This window comes from Crinia signifera, chromosome 5, assembly GCF_055691185.1.
Source record: "Crinia signifera chromosome 5, ASM5569118v1, whole genome shotgun sequence".
Classification (NCBI taxonomy): domain Eukaryota; kingdom Metazoa; phylum Chordata; class Amphibia; order Anura; family Myobatrachidae; genus Crinia; species Crinia signifera.
In genome coordinates this window covers 42,361,924-42,382,706 of record NC_139221.1, presented here as the reverse complement: position 1 = coordinate 42,382,706, position 20,783 = coordinate 42,361,924, and positions in this window count along the sequence as shown.

Sequence of the window (20,783 nt, the reverse complement as noted above, 5' to 3'; positions counted from 1 at the left end):
GCCCTTACACTCCGACAACTGGCGTACAACTGAGCGTACGCCGCCGTTTACGGACGTCTCTCGTCTGTCTTCCCACCGACTTCTTACGGCTATCTGAGCGTACGCCAGCTTGCACGGACGGGTCCCTATTGTTTTCAATAGAAAAGTCAGCTTATGTCACCGCTCGTGAGAGTGAGCGTACGTCCGTGTACGCTGACATACCCTTCATATATATGGACCTGCAAATGTTGCCTTTCAACTATAATTATGAAAATTAATTAATTGATTGAATTAATTAATGTGCAAAATAGTGGCCATGGGATTAAAACATTGCTGAAACATCCTTTGTAGGTGTTAGATGTGGTTTATGTTATTGTATCATAAATACAAAACCTATGTTTGTATTAGAGTGAACACGTCGACACATGTCGACTTGTGTCGATTGAGTGTGCTACTGTGTAAAGTCTATGAAAGCACGTAGTGAATGTGTATAACTGTTTAACAAATACCTACCTTAGCATATATATAAGCAGGTCTTACAAAGATTCTTACCTTAAATTAAACAAACCTTTAAATGTAGAGAAGTATAGAAAGATAAGCTTCCAATGTGTTAGAGTGATGTGTGTGGCTTGCAGGTAGTGAAATCATGGTTTGGACTTAATAGACTGCAGCATTGCTTATTACATTCAGGTGTATGTGTTTGGTAGTAATCCGCGTAAATTAGCTAACCCAGGCGCACGCTGGCATGCGGTATCTGTAGGGGTGGTTTGAGATGGCGGTTGGCGGCCGCCTGTTTTGTGTCCGAAATGAACGGTGCTTTAGTCGATCGTGCGGTAGTAGCACCGCTCATTTTTGGTGCACACCCCCGTGTACGCCCATATTTACGCCCATTTTCCCTCATTATTTCGGCCGCTCCCCTCATCACGCCCCTATGCCGCCCCCAATGCCCGTACACTCGCGTACAGGTTTTTTCGCACGTAGAGACCCGTCCGTAAGCGTTGTGGAGTGTTCGCGCCTGCGCATTAGCGAATGTACGCATGCGCAGATCATTAAAAACCCCGGGACGTGCGCGTACGGCCCGGCCGCTCCAACCAGAATAAGGCCCTTAGATACAGTATATCAATGATTTAGGCCCTATACTGTCAGAACGTTACATTTCTGGAAAATGGCCTTCTGTTGTGTTTTTCATCTGTAATTGTATGTGACTTAATACAACAAGAACTAGTTTTGTCCCCAATATTCTAGAGACTTCACTTTAATACTTCTTTTTGGAATAGTCCTTCTGTTCGTTCAAAAATCTTGTGATGCTTTATTTCATCCAAGTGTGAAACATAGTAGTTAAACTTAGTAGTTAAACATAGTAGACATTTTTAAATTAAACCCCTGAATACTGTTGAATAAAATACCAAAACAGATGACAAATCAGTTAGTGATACGTCACTTTAAGGAACTTGATTAATGTGCAGTTTCAGCAATGAAAATGTCAGTGTGATAAATAACAGTGTATTGTAAATCGATGTTATCTACTAAAGTTCTCTAGAGAAGACAGACCATGTATAATCCATAAATACTGATGTTACACATTACTGGATGGTATCAATACCCTGATCCCCATACGGTAACATGCCGGTATAAAAATCATCAAAAAGAAACATATTACAGAATGGTATCACCTTAACATCCGCATTCAGTAAGATAGCAAATAGTTACATTGTATAAATGTATCAAAAATATTTTTACCAAAAAAAACTCAAAAGAAAAACATGAGAGCAAACATAGGAAGACAATAACGGTTGCGTAAATAAAAGTTACAGTCTAAAGTGTGTCTAGATCAAATTTAGATTTTAAGTAACACAAAACTCTAAAATATGGAAGATGCTTTTATATGGAAATTGGAATGCATACTAACTTTTGTGACACTTCCAACTGTAATACTAATGTAATTTTACCCAATCTAGTAGAGGCATATATTATTGAATATATCTGGAGATACATACATGATCAAGATGGTTGGGATGCCAGCACACCAACACAAATGATTCTGACAGGGGCTCTATAATTCCCCTAACCCTCTACCCCTCCATGTAGCCTAAAGCATAAACCACCCCCACCACCCCTCCACCCCCACAGCTAAACCCGTACCCTCCTCTTTAGTACCTAACAGGAGCTGGCTGCAGCACAGTTCAAAATTCAAATGGGGAGCCACAGCAACTGCCACCAACTGCCATTCCAAACTGACAACCTGGCAGTTGCTGTTTCTCCACTATTTGAATTTTGAACTGTGCTGCAACCCCTGGCAGCCTGGATGCTGGCAGCCATTTAAAATACGATGCCAACTTGTTAGCCAATCGTTGACTACTTAGTGGCTACCGGGTGCTGTTCCTTGCACCCTGCAAACAGAAGCAGAGGCGGGGGGGGGGGGGGTAAGCGATGGTGCACCCACAGAGCACATGGCTCGCTCATACCTAGTACTGGCACTGATAGCAACTTTCAGCTTAACAACAGCTGTTCAATCATTACTGCACTTATGAATTCAACAGGTTAGTTGATACCATGTTCTGCCTACGCTATCTAATTTTCAAGGCTTAGCTATTTTTGAGCAGCACAGGAGCATAGACAGATGATCAGGTTGTGGCAAGAGTCACATACTGTACACACTGTCAATAACAATCCTTTCTTGACTCTTGTCACATTCATTACAGCTCACCGTCTACGCATCCAAACATAACAATTCTGTTCTAACCCTACAGATATAATTTCCCCATTAATTTTTTCTGTTTGTTTGCTAGCCAGCAAAGTCCATACCTTAGCACCTGGTACTTCATAATTCTTCCGAGGTAAAATATACATTTGCTCAGGAACTGCAATAATGTTTCACAGAAGCATGACATTCTGCAACACATACAGAGGTGTCCTTTTATATCCTTGCTGCGATGTGTACACTTACACATCCATTCTCATGCGCACGTACAGAGGACAAATCATTTACTGGTTACTCAACATCGGACGATTTTTCCTCTGTTCATTGAGAAAAGTAAATCAGGACCTTACTTTTTATTTGAAAGCTTTCCATCGAATTGGAGGTGGGTGCTGACGTCCTGTGGCCCTGTTTAAGCAAACACACACATGAAACTCTGGGTGGACCCCAGCAAACGCCCCCAGCCTGGCACTCAGGCTGCGAGCATCTTGGCGAAGAGAAACTTTGCCAAAGGTGCTCACAGCCGGGGCTTGCACATGTATATGGGTGAAAATGCGCATAAGCATACGCAGACCAAAAATATTGGGGAAGGGAACGATTTCGGACCTGTCCAAACAGGCCTGAATCAGCCCTAAATGCAATGGCCGGTAAGGAGGTCATACAGTAGTATAGTACAGTGTTAAACTGGACCTAGGGTCTAATTCAGACCTGATAGCATGGCTGCAAATTCGCAGGCTGGGCGATTATCAATAGACTGCGCATGCATATGGCCCATAGTACGCATGCGCAAGGCAGCTCTGCACTGGAATCCCGCTACTGTTTTAATTGCTGGCTGTTTGGGGGTGGAAACCAGAAGTTTTGTGTCAGGGAAAACACAGGGTCGTGTGACGTCAGCTTCAGCCTCAATCAGCCGGATTCTATCGCAGCCACTGAGTAGGTCCAAGGCTATGCACAGACTGCACATGCTTCGCATGGGTACACCCAGCGTTTCTATGGGTGTGCCCATCATTTTTGTGGGCACGGACGGTCCCCTGCGAACACCCCCTGACTGTCCATCATTATGCGAATGCCCGGTGAGTGTATAACTCGCGGAAGTCATTCAATCCATGGGATGTGCACATGTGCATGAGCGTCTATGCGCATGCACACTCCCCCACCATCGGGCACAAGGACTAATTAGGACCTGTGGCAAAGGGTCCGAATCAGCCCCATAGTGAGGAGTGATTTTTTTTTTAGATTAGTAAATATCAAATATGCAATTTTTGGCACAAAATCTCACATATAATAGGGTGCGATTTTTTAGAACAAGCCAGAAATCGATTACGATTTATGGTGAGATTTCAGTAAGTAGAATGTGTGATTTCTTTTTTTGGCACATTGGTTGGTCCTCTCCTCCATGTAGAAAATCATTAAGTGCCTGTAAAAAAAAAAATAGATACTCACCTACACCATTGTAGATTGCGTCCTCTTCTATCTAAAGTAGGCATCAATGAGTTAGAAAAACAAACAAAAAAAACCACAGAAACCAGCGGACCTAGGGAGTCACATGTATGTTTACACCTGCAGCTCCTCCAAAAAATGAAAGGAATCCCACTAACGTCGGTCAATGGGACATCCTTCAGCCTATTAGGGCACATTCTGATAAACACATAAGGCTTTTCCTTTCCCAGCCATCCTTATTGGGACTTGCTCCCTTTATTACCCAGACTGTCCCAGACTCATTGCTGGTTAAAGCCTGACAAACCTTGGTCCGGTCTGGGTGAATATTGACACAGCCTGTGTTATCCTGTATCCGGAGTTATTCCTTGCCTGTATACCCTGAATTCTGACACAGTCCTTGCCTGTATACCCTGATCCTGAATCCTGGCTTAGAACTTGCCTGTGTTCACCTACCTGGATCCTGTTTTGCAGAGTTTGCTTAACCCTTCACGTGCCTCTGCTGTGTTTAACCCAGCGTATAATGCTCCATAGAAGCTTGTGTTTGTATCCTTGGATTGTATCAGTGTCCTATCTGTAAACTGGAACTCCTCCTCAGTCCGGTCCCTTTATCTCTTTGTCCAGTCTGCGTCGAACTATCGTCCATTCAGCTCTCACGGATATTGTAGCCAGTTGTTTGTCTGTCAGTGTGTTACTGGTATTAGCTGCTTATTACAGCTATTCCTGCAGTCTGGCTCTGTATGTCTGTGTTGCAATTGCGCACCTCCACAGTCTACTCTGGTTGCCAGTAACCAGTGTAGTTCCCCTATACTGCCCTTAGATGCATCAGTGACCATTACATTACACCTTGGCCATTGTGGTCCACTACCCTGTACTTGCACTAACATCTGCAGTACAGTGATGCTAGTGTTCACCATCTGCCGCAGTGGTTCGGGACCAGTTGCACACAGTAGTGTGTTCTTGTTCCTTGTTTGTCTTGTCTGTCCGGTCCTTCCTTTGTGTCCCAGCCTGACTCCAGTTCTGTACTTGCCTTGCCCAGCCTCCTGTAGCAGCCTTGTCCCCTAGTAAGTCCTGGCAATTCCCCAGTACCTGGTAGACCAAATCCACTGGGGAAAAATGGCTTTAAGGATTGCTGGGCAAGACCAATAGCGCCACCGAGTACCACCTGGTGGCCATCATAACAGAATGGTAACAGAGGAATCCTTGGACAATTCCTTCATAGCTTGACATTCTCTGGGGTTAATGTTATTCAGTACAAACAGGAGTGTGATTTATTCCCACACCAATATCTAACATTTTACATGGTCATATAATATAAGTTTCTATGGAACTTGTTTTATGCTGCAATTGAAAGAACTTGGATTTTTTACCAGTAGTATTTCTTCTTGTGATGTCAAATTAGTAAATTCATATCCTATCATGATTTGTTATTCTGGTCTTGGGTATTAATAGTACCGTTAATATTAATAGGAAAAAAGAAACAGATTAGAACAGCGCTGAGTAGAATATAAAAAATAATTATTTATTAAAATGTTCATACTGTATAACATAGCCGGCAACATAGACAAGACAAACAAACATTTAAGGGCTAGTATGATATTTCCCAAACTTCCTGGTGTTTATATAATAGTGGTGGTTGCATGCATTTTTATCATAATCTTAGCAATACCTTGAACCGGTTAATAGAATTAGTAGAGTTAATTGTATAGAACAGCCCCCATATATGTGCACATATTAGTGGTTTTTTGGTATACTTAAAAAGTGACAGTCAGGTGGGGGTCGGAATTAGCGGGTCCCATGTTATCTTATGGGGAAAAGTTGGTATCTCCGGTTCCCAGGGGGCTAGCGACACAAGGCTGGACTCATTGGAAAGCCCTGGTCCTCAGCTACAAGATGTCTGACATGACAGGGGGGCACGTGCCCGAGTGCCCCCTTCCCCTGAATCTGCCATGCCCGGGGTAAGGGAATAATTTGGCAACCCCTGTCCCCCAAAAAATGTAATTAATAAATATATATACAATACTAATAAAAATATATACTATGCAACATACAACTAAAACCTTATTCACATTACACCACACTGCAGTACCGTTTATTAACATTATGACATACAGTATTGCCTCTTATTCAAACACACCACACAGTAGTAGACATTAAACAGCACAACAAAGCCCCTTATTCACGTGGAGTAGAAAAACAAAGTTCAGTGCTTGAAGTGCTGGTATGTCATACAATGGCATACAGACACACTTTGAGCACTGCTTCTCGCTATAACATTTTAATAATAGAAACATTTCATACAATACAGTTATTGTTAAAGATCTATTATTATTATTATTATTATTATTATTATTATTATTACTGCTTCTTTCAATACTTTGTTTGCTATGGGAATTAGTTTGGACAATACCATAAGTGATTTTATTTGCATTACTGACAATTTGTACATGAATCATTTGTAATAGTAATTTTTACATTTTTCCTTTAAACAACGATTAACTGCACATTATTATACTTAGATAATTAATGCTATATTAACACCAATATAATTATGCTATTACATTGGTGTTTTTATGTTCTAATTTCATAATATCAATATTCATTGCAAAATATTGTGTATTACTGTATAATGACCAATGTTTTCCCTATTGTAAATTATTACAGTAACTTGGAATTCTGGGTATTGTAAAAGCCTTCAGTAAAAAGCATCATTCATATTATTATAAAAATTAATTTCCTAAAAGTAATACATCATATTTTGCATAGTTTGTGCTGGCTTTCTTGTTTACTGCATGATTTTACGGGAACAGTTACTGTATTGTTATCATCTAAATTACAGTTAATTACTTTGGTGTATGTGAGATCACCATAACCATATCCCTAAGAGGTTTGAACATAATCAGTGTTTGCAAAGTGGATATTAAAGTTTGAATGTGACCCACCTATATCATTAGCTATATTAAATATTAGTGTGAAATGAGGTATTTTGTTGTCTAACAGTATGATTAATAATGATTTCACTTTTTTTTTATGCTGAGATTTATTTTAATTGCTGAGATTTATTTAAAGCGGTTCATTTTAAACAGCTTCCAATAGTGTTTTGCAGATGTGTAATATTCCAGAAACACAATGTTAGAGCTTTTCTTTTATTTCTCTTAACTTTAGGTAAGATGTACCACAGATGGAACGCCTCTTAGGCAACGCTGGGAATCACCAGATTCCCTTAGCTGGTGCTAAGTGGCGATAGCTGGCGGAGAGGCGCTCCGCCTGATGAGGACGCACAAGTCCCCGTCAACACGGCGGTGGGGAGCGATTTCCCTGCCCACCTCCGCTTCAGGGAGACGGGCAGGGATCAAGGGGAGCTGGGGGCAGCCCGGGGGGGGGGGCATTGGGGGAGCTGCAGAGGGCTGCGTAAGGCTCAATCGGAAGGGGGTGCGAGGCTTCTCCCATGCGTGCGCCCCTTTCCAGCGGATGGCGGAGGATGGCGGTTGGCAATTCTATTGCCAGGAGCTGCCCCATCTGTATGCTTTCAAATGTAATCAATCTTTAAATTAATCTTTTAGTATAAATAAATACAAATACAGTTAGTTGAGGTTGAGTTAAATATTGCACCCAAAAAAGAGAACAGTCGCTGTGAACGACGCTGGTATTTTGAACCATTTGAGTGCCAACATCTCAGTGAGCAATGTGCAAAATATCCGCTAGAATGCCAGTGTCGCTCACATTTGTTATATAAATTCACATAAAACATGTTGTGTACATTTTTTTTTTATATTTTCTCTATAAGGTAAATATTACACGTCGTTATGAAGAGTAAAAATGTTTGCTTGGCAATTTTCACCCCAATTTTGACAAACTCACTTGGCACTCAAAGGGTTAACGGATATTTTGAGGATCTCTCACAGCAACCTTGGCACCCAAAGGGTTAACACCCAGCCTGTATCATGGCAGTTAGGAGTTGATTGGCTGCTGGTTTATCTCTCTCCACTTTATAAATGTTCAAGTTTAGTACATCTGGCATGGACCTCATTCAGAGAGGTAAGCAATATCAATGTTGTATAACTTGTAATAACAGCCTGTACACAGGGGCGCTGTCCCGGCACAGGTAACCGGAGGCGTTGTACACTGAGCACAGGAGGGTGTTCGGTTATGGCGGGTGCGATCAACTGCCACACCTTACACATCCCACAGTGACTTCAGCTACCTCTCTCCCTAGTGTAGCTGCCTCTCTCCCTAGCAGCGTGTGAGCTGGGCTGGGGAGAGTGCAGTGGTGTATTTAGTGCTCAGTGCTCAGACTCTATTGTGCCGGGTAGCGGGACGCTGTGGCCGGCAGAGAGTAGGGGGCCTGACTGGGGGAGGCTGCACACAGGAACCACAGACTAAGGGCCTGGTTCAGACCTGTTTGTATACTCACAGCATAGCGAACAGGTCAGCGCTGCCTGCATCCCCTTGCTAGCATGCGAGGGGATGTGTATGAGAACACATCACCTCACCTGTGGCCGAAGGGGAAAGAAATCATCCAATGGTCGCAAACCATCGAATCCATTTTCTCCCCTTTGGAAATAAAACTGAACTGGCTTTTATTTCCGGCACTGTTCATCAAATACAAGGTGAGCCCAGATGTCATGTGACCACCCCACACAGGCATCGCAACGCCTGCGTTCACAGGGGAAATGCCAGCGTATTCATGGCGGCACCCATAAAAAGCTGGTCATTCATCTGATGCAGACCCCTGGCCGCCCCCCTCACCTGGCCGTGGGAACGCCTCGGCGAGTGTGATACCCACCAAAAGCGTTCGCACATGAAATCTGCACATACAAAATGATCTGAATTGGCCCCTACGTGCACTGTCACTTTGCAAGCTGTGTGATAATGAAATGAGAATGCGTCATCCACATTTGTATTTGTGGGGGGGAGTGGGGCGTTGTCATTTATTATCTACAGTTTGTATTTAATTGCCAATGTCAATGGTCTGTGTGCCTGATGGAGAGTCTCAATCTCATACCCTCCAACAATTCCAACTAAAAAATCGGTACAGGCCAGGGGGTGTGGCCATAGATAGAGGGTGTGACCATTTGTAAAGGGGGCGTGGTCTTGACCCTTTTACTTTCCACTACACGTCCCATTTTAAAATAAATACCATGCTGGCTGTTCCTACCTGGAACAGTCAGTCTCATCGGCTGTGCGGAGTCTTGCCGGAAGAACAGCCAATGTTAGTCCCTCGCTGCCAGGTTCTCCATGCTGTGGCACATCAGGCCACCCACTGGAGAGAACTAAAAATTCACTGGCACTACTGATTGGCCACACAGTATGCCGTAGTAGTAGTCTCCCCACAGCCATGATGTGCCCCAACCGGAGTCTCTCCCTGAGCAGGGGGAGGCGGGACTTCCACGTCACACCGCCGTGCACCCTGGGAGATGAACTGTAGTCCTGGCCGGCTGCTCTCCCGCACTCCCTGGGGAGCAGTCGGCGATGTTATAAACTACATCTCCCAGAGTTTCTCAGTCAGCCAGAACTTTTAAAAAATCGGTACAGTTTAAAAAACAGTACTGTACCGGCTAAAATGGTACAGTTGGAGGGTATGCAATCTGTATCCTATCTGTGGACCTATGCCAGGGATTTCCTTCTATGTTCTGTTTGTATCTGTGGATCTTATGCTGGTGTACCCAGTGGTGTAACTACTATGCACGCAAAGGGTGCGGCTCTAATAGGGAAGAATGGGAAGGCCATAGGCTGGTGACATGGCCATTGCTTTACACCCCACCATGCTCAGCTGTTGCCCAGACAATGCCCAGGTATGACCCTACTGAGGTGTGACAATATAGGTCACAATGCTGCACACTGCCATCATCCTTCTGGTTATCCCCAGACCTCAGCCTGTAGGGTATTGGATAGGTGCCTGGGCCACTGATAGGTAGGCTACTGTATAGCAGGTAATGGTGACTAAGTGCACAATGCCCCGTGGCCATTTTTTTTTTAAGAATTGCAGGAGGACGACATATAGCAATTTAGGGGTGCCATGCTGAGATGATATCTTGCCCCCCTCCCCCCAACCTGAAAACATTCTGAAACCCCTGCACCTGGCTATTGTTTTGCTTTGCCGTATAGAGCTGTGTGCACTATGGAGTCAGCCACTGTTACACCAGAAGAGAGATTTCTATTCTACATTTTCATGTTTATGCACTATGCTTCCCCAAGACACACTTCATCCAGCCCTCACAGCAGGTACTCTGTGTAGCACTCCGCAGAGAAAGTCAATGTGACTACTTAAAACAAGACAGAATGTACTATGATTATCCTTTAATGGTATGATTAACATCATTACTGTAATCAAAGAAAACAAAATGCCAGGTGGTTGATGGCTTACTAAAACATTTTCCAATCAGATTTATCTTCAATCAGCTGCCTGTAGATCTCTAGCCTTGGGTACTAATAAATAAAATCATCAGCAATATTTTATTTATGCTCTTTCTATATTTTCAATTTATGATGTGGAATAGGTACGCTGAGGTCACTGCTGGGACCACCAATGTAGTGGCCACTGATCTTAAAGGGTTGAAGAGAATACTGCTGGAATTTAATCTGGCCAGGGGTGGATTGGCCATAGACTTTACAGGGAAGATTCCCGGTTGGTCGAAGCACCTGTGAGGCCGCCTGTTAGCCAGTGACTTTGTGGCATTGCCAGGAACAGTGGTCCCATCCTCTCCTGTCTCAGGAAACAACCTTTGCCAATTGCAAATGACCTGATGCTGCAAATTCTCACTTACGGTGGGCACCCATCTATATCCATTGTGACAGGAGTGGGTGCTACCAGGGGGTGTAACATTTTCTGGGGTGTTTTTGAGCTCCACTGGGGAAGGGGTGGCAATGTTAGTGATATTTGGGGGATTATGCTAATAAGTTGTTTGCTTGGTTGATGGAGGTCTGGGATCTGTGGTCAGCCTCAGTGGAGGGATGTGGGGTATTATTTAAAATGTGAAGATTTCAGGTTTGTCCCAGCAGCTTAAAGGTCTCAGCCCACTAGCATATTGATACCAATGGCTTCCACTCAGGGGTAGTGATGTACTAATCGTGCATACTGTATTTGGGTTTTGGTGCCCCCCACTTAAAGTCACTTCTAGAATCATTTCCAGGGCCACATTAGTTCCCAATCTGCCCCTGAATCTGGGCTCCATGTGATGAAGATAGACAACAAGCCAACCAGAGCAAAACACGGCATTTGTATTGTGCAAGTCACTACCATATGGTACCTTCTGTACTAGAGAAGGTATTATAGATCCTCTGTCCAGGGGTCGATGTTGGCATCAGAGGAATTCCTAGCATTTTATGGGCATCCCCATGAGAACGGCGCGGGGCGGGCAGCTGATATCACATGACGTAAGCGCCCATCATCTGTGGATAGCGGCAGAAATACAGTAAGAGTCAATTTTCACTGACTTTTATTTCTGAAGGGGAGAGAAATCATTTGAGGGTCTGTGACCATCAGATTATTTATCTTCCCTTCGACCGCATGCAAGGGGATGTCTATTCTGTTTATTCTAAACAGAGCATAACATCAGTGGTCCTGGTTTGCAAAATATGAGCATTGGCCTATATTTAATTATATGGTGTATATATAGTATATAGCTTATATGCCATAATATACTCTTGAAATCTACAGGGGGGCCACGGGGCGACAGGGGTGTTTGCCCCGGGTTCCCCCCAGATACTGGGCCTCCACACATGCCATCCTACTGCTGCGGTGGCGGGTGGGTGGCAGTCAGTGGGGTCAGTCAGCGTGGGGTCAGGTAGGGTGTGGTGGCAGGGGATGTGAAGTCAGCGCTACTAGTCGCTACTACCATCCGCCGCAGGGACCCCGTCGCTGACTGCCCATCCACCGCAGGGACCCTGCTGCCTCCCCAGCTTTGCACGGACCCTGCTGCCCGGATTCCCTTGCTGCCCAGGTACTGGAGCGGGCTGTCTCCACCTTGGGGGGAAGGGGATGTCTCTGTCTGGGTGCAGACATGCCTTGTAAGACCTCTAGTGTCTGCATCACTGGCCGCACTACTTTACCTCTGTGCTTCAAAAGAAATGTGAATTTTGTTTATGACAAATTCTTGATAGACTCCGGACCCGAGCCTACTTTCTGTGTGGACCTAGGACTGAAGACCTAACAGTCCTGTCCCTCAGATGGGTGCCGGATGACGCTCCGGACATCAGGATCCTGACTACTGGTGCCCCAACAGGGGGGATCCCGACTCACAGGGGCTATTCTCCCTTGTGGGGGTCCACGACCCCTATAGAGGGAGAATAGAACCTATGGCAGGCGTAACGAGCCACCGGGCCCACAGCGTGGCGAGCGGCTTCTTTGTGCTCGCCCCCCCCACCTGTCGGAGCACTGGCAGTCGGGATCCCGATGCCGGGATACTGACTGTTGGGATCCCTTTGTCGGGCCCCATACCACACCCCCCCAGATGGCAGCCCTGCCTGTACCGCTACAGTTACTGTGTATGGTTTCTTTGCTGTGTTTACCTCTTTTTCCTGTTTGTTATCTGTTCTAGTGAAAAATAAACCATTACTGCATTTCATCTGCTCGGTGTCTGGGTGATTAAAAGAAGCCACTATCCCGATTCCTCACACATGAAAAGTTCTGCTGTGCTTTGTATACTAAGATGAATTTTCGGCAAACAAATTAGTATGAATATGACTGATACTGTATATGGCAAAAATAACAATTGCCAATTTTAAAGTAAATAGTGGGTGACAGGAAGAGGGTAACAGTGGGCCACTTAGTCTTCAGGGGCCCAAGGGGACTGCACTTGCTGCCCTAATGGTAGTTCTGCCTCTGATCTACAGTACTGTAATGTTTTAACAGAAAGAAAAATAGTTGTCCCTGGTGTATTGAATGCAATGAACTAACTTGGACTCTTTCTGTGCAATATGTAATTTTACATATATGTTGCTGTTGTTGCTAATACAATTTCTCTGTATGTTTTTGTACAGCGAACTACTGTATTTAGGAACTTAGGGCCTTATTCTAGTTCACTCTTCCTTTCTAGCCGGACAAAACCATGTGCACTGCAGGTGGGGCAGATGTAACATGTTCAGAGATAATTAGATGTGGGTGAGGTTTTTCTTCAAAGTGAGATCTATATTGCAGTGTAAAAATAAAGCAGTCAGTATTTTCTCTGCACAGAAACAAAATAACTCACCCAAAGCTAAATCTCTCTGCACGTTACATCTGCCCCCCCTGCAGTGCACATGGTTTTGTCCAGCTAAGAAGGAATTTACCTCTAAGAGTGAACTAGAATAAGGCCCTTATTGACAGAGTACTAATGCTGAAGGACTTGCGCCATGCATCATATTGATCACTTCCTGTTCCACAGTTAAATTTTGATTGAAAATAAAAGATAACAATCTCTGCAAATCTAAACAAACAATAAAAATAGCATGCACCTATTGATGTTGTTCTTATTTATTGTTACTATTTTCTTTGCATGAATTTTTCGCAGGAATCAATGTGACTTTCATGAGGCTGTCATTTATTTCGATAATAGAAAAATGTGATTTATTTTGACAGCCTGGCCCAGAGCTTCTATTTGTTACTCTAGAGTAGACATACTATTTTATTTCAAGTAGTTTTAAAATAAATGATTTCACCTTATTCAGAAAAGGAAATCTTTCAAATGTGATTTAATTTGTTTATTGCAAATATTTTTTAGAAAAATTACACTAATGTGAAATTTTTTAAGATTAACCCCTTCAGTGGCAGTCCCGGAAATTTTCCGGGCCACGCTGCGGTGCCACAGCGGGCAGTCCCGGAAAATTTCCGGCCATGCCACAAATCTACAGGTGTGCGCCAGTGGTGCCTGCAGGTGTGCACCACTGGCGCATCACCTCACCGGTGACCCCCACCAGACACAGACAGCTCCCTCCCCACCTCCACTGTTGTAACCCCCACTCACCTTCGCTCCGGCGATCGTACGACGGAGCTCCCCTGTCAGGTTCGGGGGTGTTCTGCACGGTTCGGGGGACTCCGGATCGCTCGGGTGTTCAGGCGCCCGAGTCCTCCCAAGCTGCCCCGAACATCCCCGAGCCTGCCGCCTGCTGCCGGTCAGTGTGCTTGTATGATCGGCAGCGGCGGGGGAGCTCCGTTAAAGACCGCTGGAGCAGAGGGGCTGGGGGGGGGGGGGTCACAGGAGGGGAGCGCTGGGAACCATCTACCCCATTAGTGGACGTTTTTTTCTGGGACAGGAAAAACCTGTCCTATTTAGGTACTCCTGCCCCAGAAAAACCCACCACTGAAGGGGTTAATATTCCAAAATATTTAAATAGTAAAAAAAATAAAAATTCTTGGAAAGATTTTAATTACATTTATTTTTGTGATATTTAGGTAATATTCTTTATATGTGTGCCTGTGTCCTTCACTTTTACACCAGAACTGCCGGGTCGCACCCAGGTTTTTGGACCAAGATGCGACCCGACAGTTGTTCCTTTTTACATCGGCGTCCCCAGGCATTATGCCGGGAGTGCGACGCCGGCGAAGGCGGGCCCTGAGTTGGTGCTTGGAGAAGTCATCATCTCCAAGTGCCGGGAAACCTGACAGCCAGGCCCCCGCGACGCTGACCGACACGCTGGGGGCAAGCCCAGCACCCGGGAAAGCTGATGGGCTGCCCCCAGCCTCCGCGCACCTTCAGCTTCGTTCTGTGAGGTGAATGGATACCGCACACAGGCATCCATTCACCTCCGGACTGACCGCAGGATGCTGTGGTCCGGAGGTATGGGCTCCCCTATTGGTGGAAATGGGTCCCCAGGTCGCATGACCCAGGTTACCCATTTACATGGCCTCTGACTCCGGGGAAGCCCCGTGTTCAACCCTGGACACCCGGGAAACAGGACCCAGTTATTTTTTTAACCCATTTTACACCAGGCTATGGCCTGGAGAGGCAATAACCCGGGTCCAGGCTCTGGTGTAAAAGGGGTATTGCTCATTATTATTAAACTAGAAATCGAAATATCTCTTTCCCATTCACTGGTCTTAATAATAATATGTTTAATAATTTATTCCTGATAATAAGGCCTGAACACCTTGAACTTGTGCATGAATATGTAGTCATTTTATGCAAATTTAATACAGCCCCTACTATGACACTGGAGACCCACAAAGAAACTGATGTCAAACATAAATTCACCATGGTCTTCAAGAACTGCTCAGATCCGTATGATGGTAATGACTCCCCATTATTTTTTGATAACTAGCATTAATACGATTCAGGCAGGAATGGCGACTCTAAAGCGGTGGGACATGCAGCATGGAGTACCTCTGCAATAATGTGAACCAACCTGAGACAGGTACCCTAGGAAAGTGTGAACAGCCAACCCTGGTTCTCCATTTTCTAATGCTTGCACATAATATGCTTGCATCCTCACTGTGCACCGGTACATTATCAGGGCCATTAAAAACAGAAGTCAATGGATGGCAACTGCCCCTGAGTGCCTGTTCTGAAGGGGGCATACTGACCTCCTCTATTGCTAAAGGTTCTGCTTTATTGCTCCATGGCAGAAATAAGCAAGTACCCCAAAGACCATGTGCCGTGGTCTGCTCTCTCCTTGTCTGGGTGCTGCTGTGGTGGTGGAAGTTAATGTGAGTGAAAAAGTGAATGTTATGTGTGTGAGGCAGGCTCCCTCCTCATACCCTCCAACATGACCCATTCCATTAGGTACAAAGTGCTCTGTTTATGGATTTCCTTGCCAGTGACTGTTACAGAGGTGAGGCTGCAGCACAGTCCAATATTCAAAAAGGGGAGCCGCACCTACTGCCACCTCAAACATCACTGTCCTGGACTCACTGACAGTTGATGTGACCCCCCTCATTGAATTTTGGACTGTGCTGGAGCCCCACCTCTGTAACTGCCACTGGCAGGAAAGTCGAGGAATAGAGCATTTTGTACCTAATGGAATGGGTCATGTTGGAGGCTATGCCTCCTACAGCAGCCAACACCTATGCACACCCTAATGTACTGTAAGTTAACCCTCCTCCATGCAGCTGTACAGGGGAAACAGGCAGCTGCATGGGGTAGTCATACTGTATACTCCTTAGCAGATGTCCTAGTCTGGGACCAGATTAGTCTAGTACAGTGTGGAGACTAAACATCAGCGTTTAGTTAGTCCTTACGCTACATTTTTTCCTTATCTGATTTTTCTGCATTGCTACCATCTTCACCAGAACAGGAACATTGAAACACACAAGACCAGGAACTTTCACAGCAGATTGTCCTGAACTAAGCGGCAATATAAACACAGCCAACCTTACGCTGTGTAGCATGGGACTGTAGCAGTCACATGACTTATGACATCAGGGGGAAGTTTTAGTGTAGGACAATTAGTCGCTAGCATCTGCGATGATCATCTCTCTTTATCCCCACATCTCTGAAACATTTGTAAAACCCAAACCTCACTTTTTAAGATAGATGAAGGTCTTTTCTAACAATTGTCATATATTGTCTAGTATTGTGGCTGCACCACAAGTCAAGAAATAAATTTCCTGACCAAATACCTTCTTAAGCAATTCCTATCACCTTAATTCAGAAAAATGATACACCTCTGTGGAATGTTAGGATGACAGTGCTAGTTATACAGGTCCTCCTGCTGGGAATACACATACTGTACATTTTTTTACAATCCAAACGTCCTGTAATTAATTACAGAATGCCATTTTGGTATACTTACTTACAGCATACAACTGGAACAGTACCATTGTTTGAGATCAGACAAATATACTTTAGTATGCAGTTACAGCTCCTGTTCTGAAATGTATCAATATGTTAGTCACTGGAGCGGCAGAGAGGAAATCCAATCCTCTAGCAAGTCCCAAAGTGCATCACCCTAGTCCTGATTCACTACATCGTTGCTCCAGGGCACCAACAGAGGTGGATTTAGACCTCATGGGGCCCTAGACAAGATACCTGTTTGGGGCCTTCCTCCCTCCAATAATCGATAGCATTTTTCTTTTTTGCTGCTTACTGCAAGTGGCATCGATAGAGTACCTTGGTGTGTATACAGTCTATCGATAAATGCTCAGCTGCGTGAACATTGGCATTGCTTACAAATCTGAATCAGTCTCTAAGTCTTTTTGAATTAGGCTTACATGTGCCACATGTAAAGTAAACAGACTGCCCTTATACAGTGGATGAAACCATTTTGTGTGTCCAAATATTTTTTTTGTCCTATCAGAGAGCATCAAAGGGACTTTAGGAGTGTAGGCAGGTCCATGTGATGTCATAACTTCACGCGATAGTCATGCAATGCTCCTCTGGGAATGTTATAGATGGCCAGGATACCTTTATGGGGCCCCTTGGGACCTGCTGGGCCGTAGGCAGGCGCCTAGGTAGCCTTGTGGAAAATCTGCCTCTGCACCCCAATGTGTATGCACAACATCTCGGATGAATAAGCCATGTATGCCCAAGGAAGTCCGGAGCCAAGAGCAAGACAGTGTAGGTAAGCATAGAGCCATTCACACATGGGGGCGATTCAGGATCACTTGGTGCAATCCGAATTTGGCCCCAGCCCCGACGGTCAGGGTATGCCCATGCGCATTTCCCTGCAAGGAAGGGAGGGAGGGCCAGGGGTGGACGTGGAGGGCCGAGGGTGGACGGGTTGGAAAAGGGGCTGGGCCATGGGAACACAGGAGGGCAGATGCCTTTCGGGGGGGGTGCATGGCACAGGACGTTAGCACCCGACCCGACCCATCTCGCCCTGTCTTTGGCGATTAGCAAAGGAAATAAAAGTCAGTCCAGACTCATTTTTATTTCCAAAGGCAGGAGAAATCATTCAATGTGATGTGAGGAGATATGTTAGCGATCACGTCCCAAGAGGATTCGGCGGCGGCGTGGTGGGCGGCTTCTCAGTGCTCAGTAAGCAGCGATTTTTACTGCTTACAGAGACAACCAGAATCAGGCCTATGATGCTATGTTACAAGCAATGCAAAGCTCAGCATAGTAAGTGTTCATAATACTTTAATACCATTGCTGGCTATTGGCTATTTAAAAATATATTAGAAGAGTGGAATGAAGAGTCAACCACATGTGAATACTGTGGGAGGTGATTTTCCTTCAGTAGCTAAATATACACAATATGCTTTTATATCAAATCTTACACTACAATGAACATGCACATTAGATACACAGATGGATTACGAACTTGTTCAGATGTCGCTGGGAAAGTTCTAATTCACTACTGCACATATAAAAGGTTAATGTAGCATGCAAGCCCTGCTATTTCTAAATGAACCCCAAAGGGTCACACTACAGTAATTAGCAGGAAAAATCATTCTCAGAGATAGTGTGCTGTGGGAGGCAGATTCAAGGTACAGATAACTTGGTAAAAGCTTTACAAACGTATTCGTTTATGGAGAAAATGTGGCCAATTTCAGAATGTTACAACTTGTTTAAAGACCCACAAATCACGTATATTTCCCAGTGTTGGGGGCGGGGTCTAATGACAAGCCCTTTTGGACAGCACCTCGAATTGCCTGCAGTGTCTCCTCTCCAGGCTTGTCCTCACATCGCTAAGCTGGGTCGGACCGGGGATCGCGATTACAGGTTCGACATAGCTATAACCTGGGTCCATCACTTTCATACTAAACCTGGCTCAGATCCTCCACTTCGGTGGATATCAAAGGAAATAAACGTCAGTTCAGACTGACTTTTATTTCCAAAGGGGAGAGAAATCATGTGATGGTCGTATGCGAGGGGATGTGGTTGCGTACATTCCCTTGCATGTTACTGAGGCTGGATGGTGGTTGGCTCAGCGTTCCATATACTAGTAAAGGTGCCCATACACTAGTAAGATTTATCTTCAGATCTGGCTGGTTGGAACAAAAACATGGTTATGGATGAGTGACAGTTTGTCAGTTTTACAGCATTTCCAAGCAAATGGTCAACTGACATTTGCTCTCATCCATAACCATGTTTTTGTTCCAACCAGCCAGATCTGCAGACAAATCTTACTAGTGTATGGAACGCTGACCCTTTTGCAGTCCAAGTTTTTTTGGGGGGAATTCAAACCGTCTGTTTTAAATGTTTAAATTAATTGCAATTTTTTTAAATTCCAGAATGGTCTAAATTGAATGTTGAACGTTGTTAATGTTCTTTTTTTATAGTGTCTCACCATTGGATCTGCTACTAGCGCTAGGGCTGTTGAGCCTGACTAGACGTTGGACTTGAAAGGGTTAAGCCACTCACTAAGTAGCGAACGACTGCTGCCTAGCGAGCGGTGTTGAATCACCCCTTAAATGTAAAGAAAATGATATGCTATTCATATCTATGTGCCTCATGCTATATGGCATAAAGATTCTCAGTGTGCGGTATGGGGACCCATCTATGATGTTGCACTATAAATGAGAACATTTTAATAATTGAAATATAGTTTCTATTAGTAGTTGTCAAATTGCCTGAAAATTATATGTACGGGCCACGTACCTGATGTCAATACATTCCAGGCTTGTTGATAGCATTTATTATTGGATTGTTTGGCATAAGGGGATAGACTCTAGCAACATTACATTCTGTATGTCATATTGATATACAATCTCACATTACTAAAATTGCTTGATGTAAAGGTAAATGCATTAGGAGTTTCATCTGTTTGAAAACTACAGTATTTAATTAATATCATTTGTTGTAGATCTCTGTACTCATTTATTAGATAGTAATCACCTGGCGCCTGTTGGGTGGAAGAAAATCCAGCTATACCACGTTCACGCACAAGCAATCTTTCTTTTTCTTTTTACATGAAGTGAAAATACCATCTGCTTTCACATGTAGCAGACAAATTTAGCACCATTTGATCATAAAAATGTGGTTTCGTTGAGCTACTGCTGTGTCCAAACACTTTAATCCCTCTCCTGCAGAGCAACATGGTTTTGTAAAGATGTATAATAACATTTTCTAATCGGATTTGCTTTAAACTCTAAATTAGAATCTTTGTGTTTTCCAAAGTACCTGCAAGTACATATTTTTAGAAAGTGTAATTGTGCTTATTTTCTCTTTGATGTTTTGTAATGACTCCCTTTGAGGTTTACAAGTGTGTTCAAAGAACTAAAGAGCATATTGTAGACATTTAATCTACATTAATAAAGATATAACTTTACATAAAGTATTATTTATTGTTGTATTTTGTTATATCCAATACCCCTTAATTTTATGTTGTGGAGTTGTTTTACAGGTATGTATATTTGCTATGTCCTTTGAGTCAGTTTACTTTCTATTTTCCTGCATGTTTCTTTTTGTTACGGATTCTCACTTTTGTTTTTGTCATTTTTAACATTAGTGTCACGGAAAGCCCAAATTGTGCAAGCTAACTTACTGCACCGTAATAATAAAAATGAGTGCTTAAAAGTTAATAAAAAGTGTCTTAGAAAATGATGAATTTTTATTTAATTATATATCTATATCAATTCAAAAATACATTTATTTTAATTTGTTTTCAGACTGGTATGTCTCCACCTCTGCAATTTTGATTGATTTTCTGGATTGCGAATTTCAAGTTCTAGTTACAGACAGACAAATGGGTGCAAACACAGGTACATAAACAAAAGCTCTAATCAGAGCCAGTATAGACTGGAACACCTGGGAAAAGACATATCAGAGCAATAGCAAGCTCAGGATTGTTCAAGGTATGTAGGGTTTGC